At 39.7% G+C, this 21,314-nt stretch overlaps 4 non-coding genes across 4 annotated transcripts; all 4 read left to right on the top strand.

Moving 5' to 3' along the window:
- The first annotated feature begins 3,807 nt into the window (after positions 1-3,807).
- On the top strand, positions 3,808-3,880 carry TRNAT-CGU (transfer RNA threonine (anticodon CGU)). The gene has a single exon. It is a non-coding gene; the product is annotated as a tRNA-Thr (tRNA).
- A 330-nt stretch (positions 3,881-4,210) lies between these two features.
- On the top strand, positions 4,211-4,283 carry TRNAA-AGC (transfer RNA alanine (anticodon AGC)). Its single transcript has one exon. It is a non-coding gene; the product is annotated as a tRNA-Ala (tRNA).
- Positions 4,284-8,500: 4,217 nt separating this feature from the next.
- Positions 8,501-8,573, top strand: TRNAA-AGC (transfer RNA alanine (anticodon AGC)). The gene has a single exon. It is a non-coding gene; the product is annotated as a tRNA-Ala (tRNA).
- Positions 8,574-13,844: 5,271 nt separating this feature from the next.
- TRNAA-AGC (transfer RNA alanine (anticodon AGC)) lies at positions 13,845-13,917 on the top strand. Its single transcript has one exon. It is a non-coding gene; the product is annotated as a tRNA-Ala (tRNA).
- Positions 13,918-21,314: the final 7,397 nt, after the last annotated feature.

Genomic DNA, 21,314 nt, shown 5'->3' with positions numbered 1-21,314 from the left:
ATTTGCATACATTTTATTTTTAACTTGTCATTGCCCATGGTCATTGCAGAGTAAGAACAGAAAAATCACAGATGGCTTTCAAATATGGTCTCATTATAACAACTAAAGTGGTTTAATAAAAAGGGTTCAGGTATTCTTTAGCATGTGAGAGGAATTTGAATTCTTATGCAATCTCAAAATGAAGTTCTCACAACTTCCGTTTTCATTTTCTCTTATTTTTTTTGACACTCTGTCCTCTGAAGGATGTATAAATCTGGCTTTCCTTGCAAAACAAGAGTAGAGGAATATCCAGGATTTGATTTTTTTCACAAAAAGGGATTGGTCTGCATACTGTCTTAAGGAGGGAGCCGGGCTAGCTCAGTCGGTAGAGCATGAGACTCTTAATCTCAGGGTCGTGGGTTCGAGCCCCACGTTGGGCGAAAATGAGTAATTTTTGCTGGACTCTCATAATCTGGTGATTATTCTTGCATTAGACATGCAATAACTCCCAAAAATTGTCCAGGACTGGATTTCCTTCATAAAAAATGATTAGTCTGCATACCATCTTGAAGTGGCAGCCCGGCTAACTCAGTCGGTAGAGCATGAGACTTTTAATCTCAGGGTCGTGGGTTCGAGCTCCACGTTGGGCGAAAATGAGTAATTTTTGCTGGACTCTCATAATCTGGTGATTATTCTTGCATTAGACATGCAATAACTATCAAAAATGGTATCTCCCTTGGTTTCTCATTGGTGGGAAATTTAACTTCAAGATTAGGTAGGTTATGAGTCTAGATGAACACACCACAATATCACTCATATTCGAGTAGTAAACAGGCCAACCTGAACTGTAAAACATCCCATAAGTGGAGGTAAGGCATAAGTTAGGAGTGAACTGAACACTGTTATGGGCAATTGGACTTCAAATAAAGTGTGGAAGGCAGTGAGGTTACTTTTTTCATGTTATGCAGATTAAACACACAGGGGAATTAGCTCAAATGGTAGAGCGCTCGCTTAGCATGCGAGAGGTAGCGGGATCGATGCCCGCATTCTCCATTATAAAATTTGCATACATTTTATTTTTAACTTGTCATTGCCCATGGTCATTGCAGAGTAAGAACAGAAAAATCACAGATGGCTTTCAAATATGGTCTCATTATAACAACTAAAGTGGTTTAATCAAAAGGGTTCAGATATTCTTTAGCATGTGAGAGGAATTTGAATTCTTATGCAATCTCAAAATGAAGTTCTCACAACTTCCATTTTCATTTTCTCTTATTTTTTTTGACACTCTGTCCTCTGAAGGATGTATAAATCTGGCTTTCCTTGCAAAACAAGAGTAGAGGAATATCCAGGATTTGATTTTTTTCACAAAAAGGGATTGGTCTGCATACTGTCTTAAGGAGGGAGCCTGGCTAGCTCAGTCGGTAGAGCATGAGACTCTTAATCTCAGGGTCGTGAGTTCGAGCCCCACGTTGGGCGAAAACGAGTAATTTTTGCCTCAATATTGCATTGACTCTCATAATATGGAGATTAATCTTGCATTAGACCTGCAATAACTCCCAAAAATTGTCCAGGAATGGATTTCCTTCATAAAAAATGATTAGTCTGCATACCATCTTGAAGTGGGAGCCTGGCTAGCTCAGTCGGTAGAGCATGAGACTCTTAATCTCAGGGTCGTGGGTTCGAGCCCCACTTCGGGCGAAAATGAGTAATTTTTGCTGGACTCTCATAATCTGGTGATTATTCTTGCATTAGACATGCAATAACTATCAAAAATGGTATCTCCCTTGGTTTCTCATTGGTGGGAAATTTAACTTCAAGATTAGGTAGGGTATGAGTCTAGATGAACACACCACAATATCACTCATATTCGAGTAGTAAACAGGCCAACCTGAACTGTAAAACATCCCATAAGTGGAGGTAAGGCATAAGTTAGGAGTGAACTGAACACTGTTATGGGCAATTGGACTGCAAATAAAGTGTGGAAGGCAGTGAGGTTACTTTTTTCATGTTATGCAGATTAAACACACAGGGGAATTAGCTCAAATGGTAGAGCGCTCGCTTAGCATGCGAGAGGTAGCGGGATCGATGCCCGCATTCTCCATTATAAAATTTGCATACATTTTATTTTTAACTTGTCATTGCCCATGGTCATTGCAGAGTAAGAACAGAAAAATCACAGATGGCTTTAAAATATGGTCTCATTATAACAACTAAAGTGGTTTAATAAAAAGGGTTCAGGTATTCTTTAGCATGTGAGAGGAATTTGAATTCTTATGCAATCTCAAAATGAAGTTCTCACAACTTCCGTTTTCATTTTCTCTTATTTTTTTTGACACTCTGTCCTCTGAAGGATGTATAAATCTGGCTTTCCTTGCAAAACAAGCGTAGAGGAATATCCAGGATTTGATTTTTTTCACAAAAAGGGATTGGTCTGCATACTGTCTTAAGGAGGGAGCCCGGCTAGCTCAGTCGGTAGAGCATGAGACTCTTAATCTCAGGGTTGTGGGTTCGAGCCCCACGTTGGGCGAAAACGAGTAATTTTTGCCTGAATATTGCATTGACTCTCATAATATGGAGATTAATCTTGCATTAGACCTGCAATAACTCCCAAAAATTGTCCAGGACTGGATTTCCTTCATAAAAATGATTAGTCTGCATACCATCTTGAAGTGGCAGCCCGGCTAGCTCAGTCGGTAGAGCATGAGACTTTTAATCTCAGGGTCGTGGGTTCGAGCTCCACGTTGGGCGAAAATGAGTAATTTTTGCTGGACTCTCATAATCTGGTGATTATTCTTGCATTAGACATGCAATAACTATCAAAAATGGTATCTCCCTTGGTTTCTCATTGGTGGGAAATTTAACTTCAAGATTAGGTAGGGTATGAGTCTAGATGAACACACCACAATATCACTCATATTCGAGTAGTAAACAGGCCAACCTGAACTGTAAAACATCCCATAAGTGGAGGTAAGGCATAAGTTAGGAGTGAACTGAACTCTGTTATGGGCAATTGGACTTCAAATAAAGTGTGGAAGGCAGTGAGGTTACTTTTTTCATGTTATGCAGATTAAACACACAGGGGAATTAGCTCAAATGGTAGAGCGCTCGCTTAGCATGCGAGAGGTAGCGGGATCGATGCCCGCATTCTCCATTATAAAATTTGCATACATTTTATTTTTAACTTGTCATTGCCCATGGTCATTGCAGAGTAAGAACAGAAAAATCACAGATGGCTTTCAAATATGGTCTCATTATAACAACTAAAGTGGTTTAATCAAAAGGGTTCAGATATTCTTTAGCATGTGAGAGGAATTTGAATTCTTATGCAATCTCCAAGACGGAATTTGAATTCTTATGCAATCTCCAAGATGCCTACGGGTAAACGATGCGCTTTACAAATATCAAAAATAAATAAATAAATAAATAAATCTCAAAATGAAGTTCTCACAACTTCCATTTTCATTTTCTCTTACTTTTTTTGACACTCTGTCCTCTGAAGGATGTATAAATCTGGCTTTCCTTGCAAAACAAGAGTAGAGGAATATCCAGGATTTGATTTTTTTCACAAAAAGGGATTGGTCTGCATACTGTCTTAAGGAGGGAGCCCGGCTAGCTCAGTCGGTAGAGCATGAGACTCTTAATCTCAGGGTCGTGGGTTCGAGCCCCACGTTGGGCGAAAACGAGTAATTTTTGCCTGAATATTGCATTGACTCTCATAATATGGAGATTAATCTTGCATTAGACCTGCAATAACTCCCAAAAATTGTCCAGGAATGGATTTCCTTCATAAAAAATGATTAGTCTGCATACCATCTTGAAGTGGGAGCCCGGCTAGCTCAGTCGGTAGAGCATGAGACTCGTAATCTCAGGGTTGTGGGTTTGAGCCCCACGTCGGGCGAAAATGAGAAATTTTTGCTGGACTCTCATATTCTGGTGATTATTCTTGCATTAGACATGCAATAACTATCAAAAATGGTATCTCCCTTGGTTTCTCATTGGTGGGAAATTTAACTTCAAGATTAGGTAGGGTATGAGTCTAGATGAACACACCACAATATCACTCATATTCGAGTAGTAAACAGGCCAACCTGAACTGTAAAACATCCCATAAGTGGAGGTAAGGCATAAGTTAGGAGTGAACTGAACACTGTTATGGGCAATTGGACTGCAAATAAAGTGTGGAAGGCAGTGAGGTTACTTTTTTCATGTTATGCAGATTAAACACACAGGGGAATTAGCTCAAATGGTAGAGCGCTCGCTTAGCAAGCGAGAGGTAGCGGGATCGATGCCCGCATTCTCCATTATAAAATTTGCATACATTTTATTTTTAACTTGTCATTGCCCATGGTCATTGCAGAGTAAGAACAGAAAAATCACAGATGGCTTTCAAATATGGTCTCATTATAACAACTAAAGTGGTTTAATAAAAAGGGTTCAGGTATTCTTTAGCATGTGAGAGGAATTTGAATTCTTATGCAATCTCAAAATGAAGTTCTCACAACTTCCGTTTTCATTTTCTCTTATTTTTTTTGACACTCTGTCCTCTGAAGGATGTATAAATCTGGCTTTCCTTGCAAAACAAGAGTAGAGGAATATCCAGGATTTGATTTTTTTCACAAAAAGGGATTGGTCTGCATACTGTCTTAAGGAGGGAGCCGGGCTAGCTCAGTCGGTAGAGCATGAGACTCTTAATCTCAGGGTCGTGGGTTCGAGCCCCACGTTGGGCGAAAATGAGTAATTTTTGCTGGACTCTCATAATCTGGTGATTATTCTTGCATTAGACATGCAATAACTCCCAAAAATTGTCCAGGACTGGATTTCCTTCATAAAAAATGATTAGTCTGCATACCATCTTGAAGTGGCAGCCCGGCTAACTCAGTCGGTAGAGCATGAGACTTTTAATCTCAGGGTCGTGGGTTCGAGCTCCACGTTGGGCGAAAATGAGTAATTTTTGCTGGACTCTCATAATCTGGTGATTATTCTTGCATTAGACATGCAATAACTATCAAAAATGGTATCTCCCTTGGTTTCTCATTGGTGGGAAATTTAACTTCAAGATTAGGTAGGTTATGAGTCTAGATGAACACACCACAATATCACTCATATTCGAGTAGTAAACAGGCCAACCTGAACTGTAAAACATCCCATAAGTGGAGGTAAGGCATAAGTTAGGAGTGAACTGAACACTGTTATGGGCAATTGGACTTCAAATAAAGTGTGGAAGGCAGTGAGGTTACTTTTTTCATGTTATGCAGATTAAACACACAGGGGAATTAGCTCAAATGGTAGAGCGCTCGCTTAGCATGCGAGAGGTAGCGGGATCGATGCCCGCATTCTCCATTATAAAATTTGCATACATTTTATTTTTAACTTGTCATTGCCCATGGTCATTGCAGAGTAAGAACAGAAAAATCACAGATGGCTTTCAAATATGGTCTCATTATAACAACTAAAGTGGTTTAATCAAAAGGGTTCAGATATTCTTTAGCATGTGAGAGGAATTTGAATTCTTATGCAATCTCAAAATGAAGTTCTCACAACTTCCATTTTCATTTTCTCTTATTTTTTTTGACACTCTGTCCTCTGAAGGATGTATAAATCTGGCTTTCCTTGCAAAACAAGAGTAGAGGAATATCCAGGATTTGATTTTTTTCACAAAAAGGGATTGGTCTGCATACTGTCTTAAGGAGGGAGCCTGGCTAGCTCAGTCGGTAGAGCATGAGACTCTTAATCTCAGGGTCGTGAGTTCGAGCCCCACGTTGGGCGAAAACGAGTAATTTTTGCCTCAATATTGCATTGACTCTCATAATATGGAGATTAATCTTGCATTAGACCTGCAATAACTCCCAAAAATTGTCCAGGAATGGATTTCCTTCATAAAAAATGATTAGTCTGCATACCATCTTGAAGTGGGAGCCTGGCTAGCTCAGTCGGTAGAGCATGAGACTCTTAATCTCAGGGTCGTGGGTTCGAGCCCCACTTCGGGCGAAAATGAGTAATTTTTGCTGGACTCTCATAATCTGGTGATTATTCTTGCATTAGACATGCAATAACTATCAAAAATGGTATCTCCCTTGGTTTCTCATTGGTGGGAAATTTAACTTCAAGATTAGGTAGGGTATGAGTCTAGATGAACACACCACAATATCACTCATATTCGAGTAGTAAACAGGCCAACCTGAACTGTAAAACATCCCATAAGTGGAGGTAAGGCATAAGTTAGGAGTGAACTGAACACTGTTATGGGCAATTGGACTGCAAATAAAGTGTGGAAGGCAGTGAGGTTACTTTTTTCATGTTATGCAGATTAAACACACAGGGGAATTAGCTCAAATGGTAGAGCGCTCGCTTAGCATGCGAGAGGTAGCGGGATCGATGCCCGCATTCTCCATTATAAAATTTGCATACATTTTATTTTTAACTTGTCATTGCCCATGGTCATTGCAGAGTAAGAACAGAAAAATCACAGATGGCTTTAAAATATGGTCTCATTATAACAACTAAAGTGGTTTAATAAAAAGGGTTCAGGTATTCTTTAGCATGTGAGAGGAATTTGAATTCTTATGCAATCTCAAAATGAAGTTCTCACAACTTCCGTTTTCATTTTCTCTTATTTTTTTTGACACTCTGTCCTCTGAAGGATGTATAAATCTGGCTTTCCTTGCAAAACAAGCGTAGAGGAATATCCAGGATTTGATTTTTTTCACAAAAAGGGATTGGTCTGCATACTGTCTTAAGGAGGGAGCCCGGCTAGCTCAGTCGGTAGAGCATGAGACTCTTAATCTCAGGGTTGTGGGTTCGAGCCCCACGTTGGGCGAAAACGAGTAATTTTTGCCTGAATATTGCATTGACTCTCATAATATGGAGATTAATCTTGCATTAGACCTGCAATAACTCCCAAAAATTGTCCAGGACTGGATTTCCTTCATAAAAATGATTAGTCTGCATACCATCTTGAAGTGGCAGCCCGGCTAGCTCAGTCGGTAGAGCATGAGACTTTTAATCTCAGGGTCGTGGGTTCGAGCTCCACGTTGGGCGAAAATGAGTAATTTTTGCTGGACTCTCATAATCTGGTGATTATTCTTGCATTAGACATGCAATAACTATCAAAAATGGTATCTCCCTTGGTTTCTCATTGGTGGGAAATTTAACTTCAAGATTAGGTAGGGTATGAGTCTAGATGAACACACCACAATATCACTCATATTCGAGTAGTAAACAGGCCAACCTGAACTGTAAAACATCCCATAAGTGGAGGTAAGGCATAAGTTAGGAGTGAACTGAACTCTGTTATGGGCAATTGGACTTCAAATAAAGTGTGGAAGGCAGTGAGGTTACTTTTTTCATGTTATGCAGATTAAACACACAGGGGAATTAGCTCAAATGGTAGAGCGCTCGCTTAGCATGCGAGAGGTAGCGGGATCGATGCCCGCATTCTCCATTATAAAATTTGCATACATTTTATTTTTAACTTGTCATTGCCCATGGTCATTGCAGAGTAAGAACAGAAAAATCACAGATGGCTTTCAAATATGGTCTCATTATAACAACTAAAGTGGTTTAATCAAAAGGGTTCAGATATTCTTTAGCATGTGAGAGGAATTTGAATTCTTATGCAATCTCCAAGACGGAATTTGAATTCTTATGCAATCTCCAAGATGCCTACGGGTAAACGATGCGCTTTACAAATATCAAAAATAAATAAATAAATAAATAAATCTCAAAATGAAGTTCTCACAACTTCCATTTTCATTTTCTCTTACTTTTTTTGACACTCTGTCCTCTGAAGGATGTATAAATCTGGCTTTCCTTGCAAAACAAGAGTAGAGGAATATCCAGGATTTGATTTTTTTCACAAAAAGGGATTGGTCTGCATACTGTCTTAAGGAGGGAGCCCGGCTAGCTCAGTCGGTAGAGCATGAGACTCTTAATCTCAGGGTCGTGGGTTCGAGCCCCACGTTGGGCGAAAACGAGTAATTTTTGCCTGAATATTGCATTGACTCTCATAATATGGAGATTAATCTTGCATTAGACCTGCAATAACTCCCAAAAATTGTCCAGGAATGGATTTCCTTCATAAAAAATGATTAGTCTGCATACCATCTTGAAGTGGGAGCCTGGCTAGCTCAGTCGGTAGAGCATGAGACTCTTAATCTCAGGGTCGTGGGTTCGATCCCCACTTCGGGCGAAAATGAGTAACTTTTGCTGGACTCTCATAATCTGGTGATTATTCTTGCATTAGACATGCAATAACTATCAAAAATGGTATCTCCCTTGGTTTCTCATTGGTGGGAAATTTAACTTCAAGATTAGGTAGGGTATGAGTCTAGATGAACACACCACAATATCACTCATATTCGAGTAGTAAACAGGCCAACCTGAACTGTAAAACATCCCATAAGTGGAGGTAAGGCATAAGTTAGGAGTGAACTGAACACTGTTATGGGCAATTGGACTGCAAATAAAGTGTGGAAGGCAGTGAGGTTACTTTTTTCATGTTATGCAGATTAAACACACAGGGGAATTAGCTCAAATGGTAGAGCGCTCGCTTAGCAAGCGAGAGGTAGCGGGATCGATGCCCGCATTCTCCATTATAAAATTTGCATACATTTTATTTTTAACTTGTCATTGCCCATGGTCATTGCAGAGTAAGAACAGAAAAATCACAGGTGGCTTTAAAATATGGTCTCATTATAACAACTAAAGTGGTTTAATAAAAAGGGTTCAGGTATTCTTTAGCATGTGAGAGGAATTTGAATTCTTATGCAATCTCAAAATGAAGTTCTCACAACTTCCGTTTTCATTTTCTCTTATTTTTTTTGACACTCTGTCCTCTGAAGGATGTATAAATCTGGCTTTCCTTGCAAAACAAGAGTAGAGGAATATCCAGGATTTGATTTTTTTCACAAAAAGGGATTGGTCTGCATACTGTCTTAAGGAGGGAGCCCGGCTAGCTCAGTCGGTAGAGCATGAGACTCTTAATCTCAGGGTCGTGGGTTCGAGCCTCACGTTGGGCGTAAACGAGTAATTTTTGCCTGAATATTGCATTGACTCTCATAATATGGAGATTAATCTTGCATTAGACCTGCAATAACTCCCAAAAATTGTCCAGGACTGGATTTCCTTCATAAAAATGATTAGTCTGCATACCATCTTGAAGTGGCAGCCCGGCTAGCTCAGTCGGTAGAGCATGAGACTTTTAATCTCAGGGTCGTGGGTTCGAGCTCCACGTTGGGCGAAAATGAGTAATTTTTGCTGGACTCTCATAATCTGGTGATTATTCTTGCATTAGACATGCAATAACTATCAAAAATGGTATCTCCCTTGGTTTCTCATTGGTGGGAAATTTAACTTCAAGATTAGGTAGGGTATGAGTCTAGATGAACACACCACAATATCACTCATATTCGAGTAGTAAACAGGCCAACCTGAACTGTAAAACATCCCATAAGTGGAGGTAAGGCATAAGTTAGGAGTGAACTGAACACTGTTATGGGCAATTGGACTGCAAATAAAGTGTGGAAGGCAGTGAGGTTACTTTTTTCATGTTATGCAAATTAAACACACAGGGGAATTAGCTCAAATGGTAGAGCGCTCGCTTAGCATGCGAGATGTAGCGGGATCGATGCCCGCATTCTCCATTATAAAATTTGCATACATTTTATTTTTAACTTGTCATTGCCCATGGTCATTGCAGAGTAAGAACAGAAAAATCACAGATGGCTTTCAAATATGGTCTCATTATAACAACTAAAGTGGTTTAATAAAAAGGGTTCAGGTATTCTTTAGCATGTGAGAGGAATTTGAATTCTTATGCAATCTCAAAATGAAGTTCTCACAACTTCCGTTTTCATTTTCTCTTATTTTTTTTGACACTCTGTCCTCTGAAGGATGTATAAATCTGGCTTTCCTTGCAAAACAAGAGTAGAGGAATATCCAGGATTTGATTTTTTTCACAAAAAGGGATTGGTCTGCATACTGTCTTAAGGAGGGAGCCGGGCTAGCTCAGTCGGTAGAGCATGAGACTCTTAATCTCAGGGTCGTGGGTTCGAGCCCCACGTTGGGCGAAAATGAGTAATTTTTGCTGGACTCTCATAATCTGGTGATTATTCTTGCATTAGACATGCAATAACTCCCAAAAATTGTCCAGGACTGGATTTCCTTCATAAAAAATGATTAGTCTGCATACCATCTTGAAGTGGCAGCCCGGCTAACTCAGTCGGTAGAGCATGAGACTTTTAATCTCAGGGTCGTGGGTTCGAGCTCCACGTTGGGCGAAAATGAGTAATTTTTGCTGGACTCTCATAATCTGGTGATTATTCTTGCATTAGACATGCAATAACTATCAAAAATGGTATCTCCCTTGGTTTCTCATTGGTGGGAAATTTAACTTCAAGATTAGGTAGGTTATGAGTCTAGATGAACACACCACAATATCACTCATATTCGAGTAGTAAACAGGCCAACCTGAACTGTAAAACATCCCATAAGTGGAGGTAAGGCATAAGTTAGGAGTGAACTGAACACTGTTATGGGCAATTGGACTTCAAATAAAGTGTGGAAGGCAGTGAGGTTACTTTTTTCATGTTATGCAGATTAAACACACAGGGGAATTAGCTCAAATGGTAGAGCGCTCGCTTAGCATGCGAGAGGTAGCGGGATCGATGCCCGCATTCTCCATTATAAAATTTGCATACATTTTATTTTTAACTTGTCATTGCCCATGGTCATTGCAGAGTAAGAACAGAAAAATCACAGATGGCTTTCAAATATGGTCTCATTATAACAACTAAAGTGGTTTAATCAAAAGGGTTCAGATATTCTTTAGCATGTGAGAGGAATTTGAATTCTTATGCAATCTCAAAATGAAGTTCTCACAACTTCCATTTTCATTTTCTCTTATTTTTTTTGACACTCTGTCCTCTGAAGGATGTATAAATCTGGCTTTCCTTGCAAAACAAGAGTAGAGGAATATCCAGGATTTGATTTTTTTCACAAAAAGGGATTGGTCTGCATACTGTCTTAAGGAGGGAGCCTGGCTAGCTCAGTCGGTAGAGCATGAGACTCTTAATCTCAGGGCCGTGAGTTCGAGCCCCACGTTGGGCGAAAACGAGTAATTTTTGCCTGAATATTGCATTGACTCTCATAATATGGAGATTAATCTTGCATTAGACCTGCAATAACTCCCAAAAATTGTCCAGGAATGGATTTCCTTCATAAAAAATGATTAGTCTGCATACCATCTTGAAGTGGGAGCCTGGCTAGCTCAGTCGGTAGAGCATGAGACTCTTAATCTCAGGGTCGTGGGTTCGAGCCCCACTTCGGGCGAAAATGAGTAATTTTTGCTGGACTCTCATAATCTGGTGATTATTCTTGCATTAGACATGCAATAACTATCAAAAATGGTATCTCCCTTGGTTTCTCATTGGTGGGAAATTTAACTTCAAGATTAGGTAGGGTATGAGTCTAGATGAACACACCACAATATCACTCATATTCGAGTAGTAAACAGGCCAACCTGAACTGTAAAACATCCCATAAGTGGAGGTAAGGCATAAGTTAGGAGTGAACTGAACACTGTTATGGGCAATTGGACTGCAAATAAAGTGTGGAAGGCAGTGAGGTTACTTTTTTCATGTTATGCAGATTAAACACACAGGGGAATTAGCTCAAATGGTAGAGCGCTCGCTTAGCATGCGAGAGGTAGCGGGATCGATGCCCGCATTCTCCATTATAAAATTTGCATACATTTTATTTTTAACTTGTCATTGCCCATGGTCATTGCAGAGTAAGAACAGAAAAATCACAGATGGCTTTAAAATATGGTCTCATTATAACAACTAAAGTGGTTTAATAAAAAGGGTTCAGGTATTCTTTAGCATGTGAGAGGAATTTGAATTCTTATGCAATCTCAAAATGAAGTTCTCACAACTTCCGTTTTCATTTTCTCTTATTTTTTTTGACACTCTGTCCTCTGAAGGATGTATAAATCTGGCTTTCCTTGCAAAACAAGAGTAGAGGAATATCCAGGATTTGATTTTTTTCACAAAAAGGGATTGGTCTGCATACTGTCTTAAGGAGGGAGCCCGGCTAGCTCAGTCGGTAGAGCATGAGACTCTTAATCTCAGGGTTGTGGGTTCGAGCCCCACGTTGGGCGAAAACGAGTAATTTTTGCCTGAATATTGCATTGACTCTCATAATATGGAGATTAATCTTGCATTAGACCTGCAATAACTCCCAAAAATTGTCCAGGACTGGATTTCCTTCATAAAAATGATTAGTCTGCATACCATCTTGAAGTGGCAGCCCGGCTAGCTCAGTCGGTAGAGCATGAGACTTTTAATCTCAGGGTCGTGGGTTCGAGCTCCACGTTGGGCGAAAATGAGTAATTTTTGCTGGACTCTCATAATCTGGTGATTATTCTTGCATTAGACATGCAATAACTATCAAAAATGGTATCTCCCTTGGTTTCTCATTGGTGGGATATTTAACTTCAAGATTAGGTAGGGTATGAGTCTAGATGAACACACCACAATATCACTCATATTCGAGTAGTAAACAGGCCAACCTGAACTGTAAAACATCCCATAAGTGGAGGTAAGGCATAAGTTAGGAGTGAACTGAACTCTGTTATGGGCAATTGGACTTCAAATAAAGTGTGGAAGGCAGTGAGGTTACTCTTTTCATGTTATGCAGATTAAACACACAGGGGAATTAGCTCAAATGGTAGAGCGCTCGCTTAGCATGCGAGAGGTAGCGGGATCGATGCCCGCATTCTCCATTATAAAATTTGCATACATTTTATTTTTAACTTGTCATTGCCCATGGTCATTGCAGAGTAAGAACAGAAAAATCACAGATGGCTTTCAAATATGGTCTCATTATAACAAATAAAGTGGTTTAATCAAAAGGGTTCAGATATTCTTTAGCATGTGAGAGGAATTTGAATTCTTATGCAATCTCCAAGACGGAATTTGAATTCTTATGCAATCTCCAAGATGCCTACGGGTAAACGATGCGCTTTACAAATATCAAAAATAAATAAATAAATAAATAAATAAATCTCAAAATGAAGTTCTCACAACTTCCATTTTCATTTTCTCTTACTTTTTTTGACACTCTGTCCTCTGAAGGATGTATAAATCTGGCTTTCCTTGCAAAACAAGAGTAGAGGAATATCCAGGATTTGATTTTTTTCACAAAAAGGGATTGGTCTGCATACTGTCTTAAGGAGGGAGCCCGGCTAGCTCAGTCGGTAGAGCATGAGACTCTTAATCTCAGGGTCGTGGGTTCGAGCCCCACGTTGGGCGAAAACGAGTAATTTTTGCCTGAATATTGCATTGACTCTCATAATATGGAGATTAATCTTGCATTAGACCTGCAATAACTCCCAAAAATTGTCCAGGAATGGATTTCCTTCATAAAAAATGATTAGTCTGCATACCATCTTGAAGTGGGAGCCTGGCTAGCTCAGTCGGTAGAGCATGAGACTCTTAATCTCAGGGTCGTGGGTTCGATCCCCACTTCGGGCGAAAATGAGTAATTTTTGCTGGACTCTCATAATCTGGTGATTATTCTTGCATTAGACATGCAATAACTATCAAAAATGGTATCTCCCTTGGTTTCTCATTGGTGGGAAATTTAACTTCAAGATTAGGTAGGGTATGAGTCTAGATGAACACACCACAATATCACTCATATTCGAGTAGTAAACAGGCCAACCTGAACTGTAAAACATCCCATAAGTGGAGGTAAGGCATAAGTTAGGAGTGAACTGAACACTGTTATGGGCAATTGGACTGCAAATAAAGTGTGGAAGGCAGTGAGGTTACTTTTTTCATGTTATGCAGATTAAACACACAGGGGAATTAGCTCAAATGGTAGAGCGCTCGCTTAGCAAGCGAGAGGTAGCGGGATCGATGCCCGCATTCTCCATTATAAAATTTGCATACATTTTATTTTTAACTTGTCATTGCCCATGGTCATTGCAGAGTAAGAACAGAAAAATCACAGATGGCTTTAAAATATGGTCTCATTATAACAACTAAAGTGGTTTAATAAAAAGGGTTCAGGTATTCTTTAGCATGTGAGAGGAATTTGAATTCTTATGCAATCTCAAAATGAAGTTCTCACAACTTCCGTTTTCATTTTCTCTTATTTTTTTTGACACTCTGTCCTCTGAAGGATGTATAAATCTGGCTTTCCTTGCAAAACAAGAGTAGAGGAATATCCAGGATTTGATTTTTTTCACAAAAAGGGATTGGTCTGCATACTGTCTTAAGGAGGGAGCCCGGCTAGCTCAGTCGGTAGAGCATGAGACTCTTAATCTCAGGGTCGTGGGTTCGAGCCTCACGTTGGGCGTAAACGAGTAATTTTTGCCTGAATATTGCATTGACTCTCATAATATGGAGATTAATCTTGCATTAGACCTGCAATAACTCCCAAAAATTGTCCAGGACTGGATTTCCTTCATAAAAATGATTAGTCTGCATACCATCTTGAAGTGGCAGCCCGGCTAGCTCAGTCGGTAGAGCATGAGACTTTTAATCTCAGGGTCGTGGGTTCGAGCTCCACGTTGGGCGAAAATGAGTAATTTTTGCTGGACTCTCATAATCTGGTGATTATTCTTGCATTAGACATGCAATAACTATCAAAAATGGTATCTCCCTTGGTTTCTCATTGGTGGGAAATTTAACTTCAAGATTAGGTAGGGTATGAGTCTAGATGAACACACCACAATATCACTCATATTCGAGTAGTAAACAGGCCAACCTGAACTGTAAAACATCCCATAAGTGGAGGTAAGGCATAAGTTAGGAGTGAACTGAACACTGTTATGGGCAATTGGACTGCAAATAAAGTGTGGAAGGCAGTGAGGTTACTTTTTTCATGTTATGCAAATTAAACACACAGGGGAATTAGCTCAAATGGTAGAGCGCTCGCTTAGCATGCGAGATGTAGCGGGATCGATGCCCGCATTCTCCATTATAAAATTTGCATACATTTTATTTTTAACTTGTCATTGCCCATGGTCATTGCAGAGTAAGAACAGAAAAATCACAGATGGCTTTCAAATATGGTCTCATTATAACAACTAAAGTGGTTTAATAAAAAGGGTTCAGGTATTCTTTAGCATGTGAGAGGAATTTGAATTCTTATGCAATCTCAAAATGAAGTTCTCACAACTTCCGTTTTCATTTTCTCTTATTTTTTTTGACACTCTGTCCTCTGAAGGATGTATAAATCTGGCTTTCCTTGCAAAACAAGAGTAGAGGAATATCCAGGATTTGATTTTTTTCACAAAAAGGGATTGGTCTGCATACTGTCTTAAGGAGGGAGCCGGGCTAGCTCAGTCGGTAGAGCATGAGACTCTTAATCTCAGGGTCGTGGGTTCGAGCCCCACGTTGGGCGAAAATGAGTAATTTTTGCTGGACTCTCATAATCTGGTGATTATTCTTGCATTAGACATGCAATAACTCCCAAAAATTGTCCAGGACTGGATTTCCTTCATAAAAAATGATTAGTCTGCATACCATCTTGAAGTGGCAGCCCGGCTAACTCAGTCGGTAGAGCATGAGACTTTTAATCTCAGGGTCGTGGGTTCGAGCTCCACGTTGGGCGAAAATGAGTAATTTTTGCTGGACTCTCATAATCTGGTGATTATTCTTGCATTAGACATGCAATAACTATCAAAAATGGTATCTCCCTTGGTTTCTCATTGGTGGGAAATTTAACTTCAAGATTAGGTAGGTTATGAGTCTAGATGAACACACCACAATATCACTCATATTCGAGTAGTAAACAGGCCAACCTGAACTGTAAAACATCCCATAAGTGGAGGTAAGGCATAAGTTAGGAGTGAACTGAACACTGTTATGGGCAATTGGACTTCAAATAAAGTGTGGAAGGCAGTGAGGTTACTTTTTTCATGTTATGCAGATTAAACACACAGGGGAATTAGCTCAAATGGTAGAGCGCTCGCTTAGCATGCGAGAGGTAGCGGGATCGATGCCCGCATTCTCCATTATAAAATTTGCATACATTTTATTTTTAACTTGTCATTGCCCATGGTCATTGCAGAGTAAGAACAGAAAAATCACAGATGGCTTTCAAATATGGTCTCATTATAACAACTAAAGTGGTTTAATCAAAAGGGTTCAGATATTCTTTAGCATGTGAGAGGAATTTGAATTCTTATGCAATCTCAAAATGAAGTTCTCACAACTTCCATTTTCATTTTCTCTTATTTTTTTTGACACTCTGTCCTCTGAAGGATGTATAAATCTGGCTTTCCTTGCAAAACAAGAGTAGAGGAATATCCAGGATTTGATTTTTTTCACAAAAAGGGATTGGTCTGCATACTGTCTTAAGGAGGGAGCCTGGCTAGCTCAGTCGGTAGAGCATGAGACTCTTAATCTCAGGGTCGTGAGTTCGAGCCCCACGTTGGGCGAAAACGAGTAATTTTTGCCTGAATATTGCATTGACTCTCATAATATGGAGATTAATCTTGCATTAGACCTGCAATAACTCCCAAAAATTGTCCAGGACTGGATTTCCTTCATAAAAATGATTAGTCTGCATACCATCTTGAAGTGGCAGCCCGGCTAGCTCAGTCGGTAGAGCATGAGACTTTTAATCTCAGGGTCGTGGGTTCGAGCTCCACGTTGGGCGAAAATGAGTAATTTTTGCTGGACTCTCATAATCTGGTGATTATTCTTGCATTAGACATGCAATAACTATCAAAAATGGTATCTCCCTTGGTTTCTCATTGGTGGGAAATTTAACTTCAAGATTAGGTAGGGTATGAGTCTAGATGAACACACCACAATATCACTCATATTCGAGTAGTAAACAGGCCAACCTGAACTGTAAAACATCCCATAAGTGGAGGTAAGGCATAAGTTAGGAGTGAACTGAACACTGTTATGGGCAATTGGACTGCAAATAAAGTGTGGAAGGCAGTGAGGTTACTTTTTTCATGTTATGCAAATTAAACACACAGGGGAATTAGCTCAAATGGTAGAGCGCTCGCTTAGCATGCGAGATGTAGCGGGATCGATGCCCGCATTCTCCATTATAAAATTTGCATACATTTTATTTATACCTTGTCATTGCCCATGGTCATTGCAGAGTAAGAACAGAAAAATCACAGATGGCTTTCAAATATGGTCTCATTATAACAACTAAAGTGGTTTAATAAAAAGGGTTCAGGTATTCTTTAGCATGTGAGAGGAATTTGAATTCTTATGCAATCTCAAAATGAAGTTCTCACAACTTCCGTTTTCATTTTCTCTTATTTTTTTTGACACTCTGTCCTCTGAAGGATGTATAAATCTGGCTTTCCTTGCAAAACAAGAGTAGAGGAATATCCAGGATTTGATTTTTTTCACAAAAAGGGATTGGTCTGCATACTGTCTTAAGGAGGGAGCCGGGCTAGCTCAGTCGGTAGAGCATGAGACTCTTAATCTCAGGGTCGTGGGTTCGAGCCCCACGTTGGGCGAAAATGAGTAATTTTTGCTGGACTCTCATAATCTGGTGATTATTCTTGCATTAGACATGCAATAACTCCCAAAAATTGTCCAGGACTGGATTTCCTTCATAAAAAATGATTAGTCTGCATACCATCTTGAAGTGGCAGCCCGGCTAACTCAGTCGGTAGAGCATGAGACTTTTAATCTCAGGGTCGTGGGTTCGAGCTCCACGTTGGGCGAAAATGAGTAATTTTTGCTGGACTCTCATAATCTGGTGATTATTCTTGCATTAGACATGCAATAACTATCAAAAATGGTATCTCCCTTGGTTTCTCATTGGTGGGAAATTTAACTTCAAGATTAGGTAGGTTATGAGTCTAGATGAACACACCACAATATCACTCATATTCGAGTAGTAAACAGGCCAACCTGAACTGTAAAACATCCCATAAGTGGAGGTAAGGCATAAGTTAGGAGTGAACTGAACACTGTTATGGGCAATTGGACTTCAAATAAAGTGTGGAAGGCAGTGAGGTTACTTTTTTCATGTTATGCAGATTAAACACACAGGGGAATTAGCTCAAATGGTAGAGCGCTCGCTTAGCATGCGAGAGGTAGCGGGATCGATGCCCGCATTCTCCATTATAAAATTTGCATACATTTTATTTTTAACTTGTCATTGCCCATGGTCATTGCAGAGTAAGAACAGAAAAATCACAGATGGCTTTCAAATATGGTCTCATTATAACAACTAAAGTGGTTTAATCAAAAGGGTTCAGATATTCTTTAGCATGTGAGAGGAATTTGAATTCTTATGCAATCTCAAAATGAAGTTCTCACAACTTCCATTTTCATTTTCTCTTATTTTTTTTTGACACTCTGTCCTCTGAAGGATGTATAAATCTGGCTTTCCTTGCAAAACAAGAGTAGAGGAATATCCAGGATTTGATTTTTTTCACAAAAAGGGATTGGTCTGCATACTGTCTTAAGGAGGGAGCCTGGCTAGCTCAGTCGGTAGAGCATGAGACTCTTAATCTCAGGGTCGTGGGTTCGAGCCCCACGTTGGGCGAAAACGAGTAATTTTTGCCTGAATATTGCATTGACTCTCATAATATGGAGATTAATCTTGCATTAGACCTGCAATAACTCCCAAAAATTGTCCAGGACTGGATTTCCTTCATAAAAATGATTAGTCTGCATACCATCTTGAAGTGGCAGCCCGGCTAGCTCAGTCGGTAGAGCATGAGACTTTTAATCTCAGGGTCGTGGGTTCGAGCTCCACGTTGGGCGAAAATGAGTAATTTTTGCTGGACTCTCATAATCTGGTGATTATTCTTGCATTAGACATGCAATAACTATCAAAAATGGTATCTCCCTTGGTTTCTCATTGGTGGGAAATTTAACTTCAAGATTAGGTAGGGTATGAGTCTAGATGAACACACCACAATATCACTCATATTCGAGTAGTAAACAGGCCAACCTGAACTGTAAAACATCCCATAAGTGGAGGTAAGGCATAAGTTAGGAGTGAACTGAACACTGTTATGGGCAATTGGACTGCAAATAAAGTGTGGAAGGCAGTGAGGTTACTTTTTTCATGTTATGCAAATTAAACACACAGGGGAATTAGCTCAAATGGTAGAGCGCTCGCTTAGCATGCGAGATGTAGCGGGATCGATGCCCGCATTCTCCATTATAAAATTTGCATACATTTTATTTTTAACTTGTCATTGCCCATGGTCATTGCAGAGTAAGAACAGAAAAATCACAGATGGCTTTCAAATATGGTCTCATTATAACAACTAAAGTGGTTTAATAAAAAGGGTTCAGGTATTCTTTAGCATGTGAGAGGAATTTGAATTCTTATGCAATCTCAAAATGAAGTTCTCACAACTTCCGTTTTCATTTTCTCTTATTTTTTTTGACACTCTGTCCTCTGAAGGATGTATAAATCTGGCTTTCCTTGCAAAACAAGAGTAGAGGAATATCCAGGATTTGATTTTTTTCACAAAAAGGGATTGGTCTGCATACTGTCTTAAGGAGGGAGCCGGGCTAGCTCAGTCGGTAGAGCATGAGACTCTTAATCTCAGGGTCGTGGGTTCGAGCCCCACGTTGGGCGAAAATGAGTAATTTTTGCTGGACTCTCATAATCTGGTGATTATTCTTGCATTAGACATGCAATAACTCCCAAAAATTGTCCAGGACTGGATTTCCTTCATAAAAAATGATTAGTCTGCATACCATCTTGAAGTGGCAGCCCGGCTAACTCAGTCGGTAGAGCATGAGACTTTTAATCTCAGGGTCGTGGGTTCGAGCTCCACGTTGGGCGAAAATGAGTAATTTTTGCTGGACTCTCATAATCTGGTGATTATTCTTGCATTAGACATGCAATAACTATCAAAAATGGTATCTCCCTTGGTTTCTCATTGGTGGGAAATTTAACTTCAAGATTAGGTAGGTTATGAGTCTAGATGAACACACCACAATATCACTCATATTCGAGTAGTAAACAGGCCAACCTGAACTGTAAAACATCCCATAAGTGGAGGTAAGGCATAAGTTAGGAGTGAACTGAACACTGTTATGGGCAATTGGACTTCAAATAAAGTGTGGAAGGCAGTGAGGTTACTTTTTTCATGTTATGCAGATTAAACACACAGGGGAATTAGCTCAAATGGTAGAGCGCTCGCTTAGCATGCGAGAGGTAGCGGGATCGATGCCCGCATTCTCCATTATAAAATTTGCATACATTTTATTTTTAACTTGTCATTGCCCATGGTCATTGCAGAGTAAGAACAGAAAAATCACAGATGGCTTTCAAATATGGTCTCATTATAACAACTAAAGTGGTTTAATCAAAAGGGTTCAGATATTCTTTAGCATGTGAGAGGAATTTGAATTCTTATGCAATCTCAAAATGAAGTTCTCACAACTTCCATTTTCATTTTCTCTTATTTTTTTTGACACTCTGTCCTCTGAAGGATGTATAAATCTGGCTTTCCTTGCAAAACAAGAGTAGAGGAATATCCAGGATTTGATTTTTTTCACAAAAAGGGATTGGTCTGCATACTGTCTTAAGGAGGGAGCCTGGCTAGCTCAGTCGGTAGAGCATGAGACTCTTAATCTCAGGGCCGTGAGTTCGAGCCCCACGTTGGGCGAAAACGAGTAATTTTTGCCTGAATATTGCATTGACTCTCATAATATGGAGATTAATCTTGCATTAGACCTGCAATAACTCCCAAAAATTGTCCAGGAATGGATTTCCTTCATAAAAAATGATTAGTCTGCATACCATCTTGAAGTGGGAGCCTGGCTAGCTCAGTCGGTAGAGCATGAGACTCTTAATCTCAGGGTCGTGGGTTCGAGCCCCACTTCGGGCGAAAATGAGTAATTTTTGCTGGACTCTCATAATCTGGTGATTATTCTTGCATTAGACATGCAATAACTATCAAAAATGGTATCTCCCTTGGTTTCTCATTGGTGGGAAATTTAACTTCAAGATTAGGTAGGGTATGAGTCTAGATGAACACACCACAATATCACTCATATTCGAGTAGTAAACAGGCCAACCTGAACTGTAAAACATCCCATAAGTGGAGGTAAGGCATAAGTTAGGAGTGAACTGAACACTGTTATGGGCAATTGGACTGCAAATAAAGTGTGGAAGGCAGTGAGGTTACTTTTTTCATGTTATGCAGATTAAACACACAGGGGAATTAGCTCAAATGGTAGAGCGCTCGCTTAGCATGCGAGAGGTAGCGGGATCGATGCCCGCATTCTCCATTATAAAATTTGCATACATTTTATTTTTAACTTGTCATTGCCCATGGTCATTGCAGAGTAAGAACAGAAAAATCACAG

The sequence above is a fragment of the Lissotriton vulgaris genome, chromosome 1_1 (genome assembly GCF_964263255.1).
Source record: "Lissotriton vulgaris chromosome 1_1, aLisVul1.2, whole genome shotgun sequence".
NCBI lineage: Eukaryota > Metazoa > Chordata > Amphibia > Caudata > Salamandridae > Lissotriton > Lissotriton vulgaris.
Note: the sequence above shows the minus strand (reverse complement) of the source record. Positions and strands in the feature narration are given on the sequence as shown.